Source organism: Atta cephalotes (genome assembly GCF_000143395.1).
Source record: "Atta cephalotes unplaced genomic scaffold scaffold00010, whole genome shotgun sequence".
In the NCBI taxonomy this organism is placed as follows: domain Eukaryota; kingdom Metazoa; phylum Arthropoda; class Insecta; order Hymenoptera; family Formicidae; genus Atta; species Atta cephalotes.
In genome coordinates this window covers 872,822-879,046 of record NW_012130074.1, presented here as the reverse complement: position 1 = coordinate 879,046, position 6,225 = coordinate 872,822, and the positions used below count along the sequence as shown (strand labels likewise).

Here is a 6,225-nt window from a genome sequence, read left to right as displayed (position 1 = left end):
AGAGAGAGANAGANAGAGANAGAGANAGAGAGAGAGAGAGAGNGNAGNAGAGAGAGAGAGAGAGAAAGAGAAAGAGAAAAGAGAAAAGAGAGAGAGCATGCGTACGTACGTGCGTATGTTTATTATGTGAGAACTTTTTGTTCTTAGACATCTGATTGCAACGAATGCCCTTTGTGGTCGCTCGCGTCAGACGATGAGTGCGCCCAATGCCATCTCTGCTTACCTTTTATACCTGTGATTTGATAACTTTATCCTTTAATAACTCAAAAAGTAAGCGTCGGATAAAATTTTCGTAAAGGAAAAGTTGTTTTAGAATTCAGTCTGGAACACGTCTGTGTAAGGACGGGGTTTTTCTGAATTACTGTATAATAGATGGTATTATCGATGATGAGATAAATAAGTCAATTTTATATGGCCTTAAAACGATATCTCTAATTAAAGGCGAATTTAAATACATATGAGTTTATAAAAGCTAAGAGTAAGAGCATAAATAAGGTCGGACGGATTTTAGGAAAAAGCAGGCACAAACAAGTAGAATGGATGAAAAAGCGGAGGTTAAGCATTGTTTTAATTGTGGCGGAAAAAATCTTATCTCAGTGTAACGTGCCCATCGAAGGAGAAAAGTATATTGTGCTTCCAATGTAGCGAGCATGGACACATAGCGGCAAATTGTTCGCAGCGTACAAAGATCGAAAAGAATAAAAGCTGCAATGCGACTCAGAATAAGGTAGAAGATATAGTTTAAAAGTAACACATAATAAATGTAAGAGAATTTATGAAGTTGTTCAAATTAATAAACATCGAAGCAATTGTTTTGTTTGATTCAGGTAGCAACTTAAGTCTCATGCGTGCGGGAGTTTATGTCAAAATGGGAGCTCCGAAACTGATGAGTCAGACAGTTAAATTTCGAGGCATGCAGCCGAAAATATTACCTTAGAACTGATTCACGTAAAAGTATATATTGCGAATACTTTGAAGTTGATTTCCATGTGATCCCTGATGCGCTTTTGAATGATGACATGATCATTGAATTCGACTTTCTGAGCGAAGTAGAATGCGAATAAGAAGTGGTAAAATAATAAATGTTACGAAGATCGCGAAAGAAATTAATAAGTTAACCTTTGTTAACAAAATCGATGTAGTTTCTAAAGTAGATGAAGTAGATTTATCGCACATAAATAATCAAGATCACAACAGAGAAAACAACTTCAACAAATTATATCTGATTATAAGCTGCAAAAGACTAAAATTGAAGGAATCGAGTTACAAATAGTTGTAAAGGATCTCGATCTACGAATGCGCTCGCCGAATTAGCGCCACAAGAATTAAAGATTGTCGATACGCAGATACAAACGTGATTAGATTGAGATATCATTCAACCGTCATATTCAAACTATGCTAATCTTAGTGTGTTCGTGAAAAATAACACGATGCGATTATGTGTTGATTATCACAAACTGAATGATAAAATAGTGAAAGTACGCTATCCATTATCTATTATAGAGGATCAAATTGACAAGGTGCTCGGGTTTCTCGGCGTAGATTTAGCAAATGGGTTTTTCCACATTGTAGTAGCCGAGGATAATCGCAAATATACAGCGTTCATAATATCCAACGGACACTATGAATTTCTACGTCGTTTGGCTTAATTTCGCCAGCATATTTTCAACGTTACATAAATGCCGTATTTAATGATTTAGTAACAAAAGGAATCGTTTCAGTTTACATGGACCTAATCGTGCTCTCTATTGATTACCAAGAAGGTTTGTCGCGTTTAAAAGCAGTTTTATCGGTAGCTAGTGAATACGAATTAACGACAAATTGAGAGAAGTGTCAGTTTTTAAACGAAAATTAGCTATTTAGGTTACATCTTAGAAAATGATAATGTTACACCTTGCAAAAATAAAACTAAAGCGATAAGAAATTTTCTGACACCGAAGGATATAAAGACGATACAAAGTTTTTTAGGTCTTGCAGGCTTTAGAAAATTTGTGACAGGTTATGCGACAATTGCTCGCTCATTAAGAATTAATAAAAAAGGATGCGCATTTTCCCTTTGGCGATAGAGAAATACAGGCGTTCGATCAACTAAAGAAAATACTGTATAAACTGGTATTATGTATATATTCACCTACCGCAGATAATTGAATTACATACCGACGCATTCAGCTACAGATTCGGAGCGATTTTAATGCAGCGTGATAGCGAAGACCGTTGTTTTTATGCGAATAAAAATGTTGACGGCAGAAGCAATGTTACACAGTTATGAGCTAGAAATTTTAGCAGTAATAAAAGCGATAAAAAATTTAGAGTTTATCTGATCGACATTCCATTTAAAATAGTGACAGATTGTCAATTTATGTTAACACTTAAGAAAACTGATTGTTATGTAAAAATTGCGAGATGGGCCCTGTTTCTTCAAGACTTTACGTACACAATCGAACATCACACAGGAAATCTTATGCGCCACGTTGATGCTCTCAGCAGGAATTCTTCAACAATGGTGATCAAATGCCAAGAGACGATTGCAGCTAAACTAAGGAGAAGTTAACTAGACAACGACGAAACAAAGAAGATTTTAGAACAAACCCAGTTGGGCAAAATAGACGATTATTGCATAAGGAACAACTTGCTATAGATGATATATAATAAAGCTCTAATTATTGTACCGGAGTCAATACAATCTAACATCATTCCGTATATATTCATGATCGAGGCCACTTTGTTGACAAAACGGAAAAACTTATAAAGACGGACTATTGATTCAAAGGAATGCGTCCAAAAAGAGAGAAGTATGTGTGTAAATTGTATTGACTGTATTTTAGCGGAAAAAAAATCCGGAAAACTGGAAGGATGATATATTTATAGATAAAGAAGACATTCTCTTTGGAACGTATATATTTAATAAAAGCTGGAATGTCGCCGTTTTATCTCTTGTTCACGCAAATGAAAATGAAAAAAGATCCCATTATGATTAGAAACATTATCGAAGCGGAAGAGGCAGCATCTTTCCAAGAGGAACGCGAACAATCTCGAGAGCTTGCAAGACAATTCATCATTAAAATTCAAGAAAAAAATAAACGAATAATAAATATAATAAATATAATAAAAATATAATAAAAAGAGAAAAGCTCCATTACAATATAAGAAAGGCGATTGAGTTGTCATTAAGCGCACACAAAGTAGTACGGAACTAAAATTAGCTGCTAAATATTTAGACCCATACTGTGTCAAGAAAACACTTCGCAATGAACGATATATCATCGAGAAAATAAGTGAAGAAAGTCTTGCATAACATTTATGGTTATCGACCACATGAAATCTTGGAAAGAAGCTACACTCTAAAATCATACATCTGAGAGCAGATGTAAATAGAATAGCCGAGTGTAAGATGCGATGCTATTTGACGCGCTTTTTAGATTGTGCGTATGCAAGCGGCGAGTTTCGTAAAGGGACGACATGTAGGTAAATAGAGAGAATGCGGCGAAGCGAGAACAGACGTGTGATGCGCGAAGAGCAAGCGTTGTATTTTTCTCCAAGTCTTTTATTTTCTTATATGCGTAATAATACACACATTCACTATCCCTTGTGTTTTATTATTTTTCTACAATAATTGCATCATCTATCAGTTTGAGAATGCAATTCCGAACCTTTGCGATTACATTTTTAAGGTCATTTTATAAGATAGCCGCTGATGACTATATACGCTGTAATATATCTATACATTCAAGTTTTTATCCAAATTTTTCGGCATCTAATTTCTTACGTTGATATTAACAATGCTCAATGCCATTCATAATGGAAATTTTACATCTACTGCGATATTTGTATATTATTATAATTACTGTCTAAATTATTTGTTTATGTTAAATTTATGTGTTTGTCATGTTAGTGTCATTCAAATAAGTCGTTGTTTTTTAAAAATTGTATTAGTTTCAACACTGAGAATGACTTAATTAGGATCGAAACGTATGTTATAATAAACTTTTGTTTCATAATAAAACAGCATTAAGATCTTGCTTGGCTTGTAGTCCTATACTTATTATAAATTTATACTTATTATAAATTTTATTAATTATTTGAGTTTTTTCTTATATTATTTTCTTAAAAAAAACATTTCAAGAGTATTCCGGAATATTCCGAAATATTTACGGAATGTAAAATCAACATTCAAATATTAGTTAAAAATTTCATTTAAATATTGTTACATATTCCGCAAATGTTCCATATATGTTCCACAAAATTTTAATTTTTCCAGAAATTTCAGGTTCGATCGTCCCTAAATCAGTTTTTAAACAAAATTTTGTTTTGAAAAATACTTCGCACTTTCATCTTGGATTCCAATTTTTAGAGATTACTTTACGGGCGAAATACTCCGCTCTTTATATTCTCTCCCAAATGATTTTTGTTAACGAATAAATGCTTTCCACCCTCTGTCAGCGAAGATGTGTACTACTTGCTTGCGAGTGATTTTCATAATATATAGTATTCATACAATGTTCCAAACATTTTATATCGACATTTGTATATTCCGCGACGATTTTTTTACTGTGTGGAATATTCGGCATATTGGGAATATGAATCGAATTTTCTATGAATATTTAATGTTAGCTGGGTTTTTGCTGGAGAGAGGACTAAAGGTTCTTTCTCACTCCAATGCTCTCATTAGAGCGAGTAGGAATTATGGCAGGAGCATATTGGAGCATGCGATGCGAACAAACCTACCTAAGTAAACTTGAAACATCTCCTTATAACCTAAGTACATCCTTACGAGCCTCGATGTATTGTTATCACCGATCCACATTTGAAATAACCTGCACCGGTGACCGTCGTTCTGTCGGAGTTTTTTGAAACCGACCGAATACTGAATTGATATCGCTCTCGCTCATGTCAGCCAGCGAGAATCGCCGAGCGTTTCCGAACAATACGATCAGGAGCAATAATCATATATAAAGACGCAAATGTTAACGCTCTCGATTCTGCCACAATTCCGTTCCGATTCAATCCGACTCCTAATGGCCGTTACTGTCGCGAGAAGTAATCAAGAGTACTCTATCAAGAATTCTCGATAGCGACCAATTGATTTCCTGTATACTGCCACTGCATCGATGGGGTAATTCCAGGACAAAGGAAACTCTGCCTGCCGAGCGTACTCGGCCGCCGACTAGCTGCAATCCTTGTGCCCTTACACCGACGGGATTTCTCCAGGATCAGAGCATATTCTGCCTCGTCGAGCTTCTGTGGCCGCCGTCTATTCCCCATGCTGCTTCAGCAATAGAGAGAACATAAAGCATATTCCGTCGAGAGACGTCTCGCGTCGTCTGGTGCACGCACCTCCGCTACTTACGGCATCAATAGTAGTCAGGGATGGAGTCTTCTCCGCCGAGAATTCTTGACCATCAATCACTATCGCTCTCAAAAATTCCGTTTTCCGTATCGCGGAGAAGTATCGTGCCGCGATTACGATCGGGATTCGTGTATACCCGCGTGTGCGATAACTAATCAGCTACGCGCTGCTGCACGCAGCTGATTTCCAACGCATATGTCGCGTATTGTCAACGCGCCGCGACCAAGGGGATAAGCACTCTTGAATTCCGGTGTACAATCTGTCAAAAATCTGATAAAGTCTGGTGAAATCCGATGAAATCTGAAGAATTCCTTGAAATCCAATAAAGGTAAAGTCCGGAGAAGTCCAATGAAGTTCAATAAATTCATGAATTCCGATGAAGTTTTGAAGTCCAAAGTCCAGTGTATACCTATTTTTTGAGTGATTACCCCCTCGGCCTCAACACAAAAAGCCATCTGTGGCATCCGCCGAGCGAGATTGCGTTCAGCGAAACACGTATGCACTTACAAACACACACGTACGCGCGCGTATGAACAAATATACCTATTGTAAACACGATAGCACATGAATCACACTTCTCAATACTCAATAATTTATTATGATCTTTGTAGTCAATCTGCATCTCACTTCCTATTCGAGCCTCTTTTGCGTTCCGATCAGATATACTCGTTCTGACGCTATTCCGCGCGAAAGTTAGATTGTTATATATAATATAATATGTATCATTGAGAAACTAGTTATTATTCGTTGTGATTATTATATTAATAAACTAATAATATATAATTTTAATAGATAATTTTAATAAATTAATTTTAATAAACTAATTTTACTGAATTTATAAACTGAATTTATAATAAACTCTCTCTCTCTCTCTCTCT

General features: G+C 35.9%; 1 protein-coding gene across 1 annotated transcript in view; it reads left to right on the top strand.

Annotated features, from left to right (window-relative positions):
* LOC105627848 (1-acyl-sn-glycerol-3-phosphate acyltransferase alpha-like) overlaps window positions 1-6,225 on the top strand; it is a 97,044-nt gene that overhangs the window by 90,012 nt on the left and 807 nt on the right. The window lies entirely within an intron of this gene.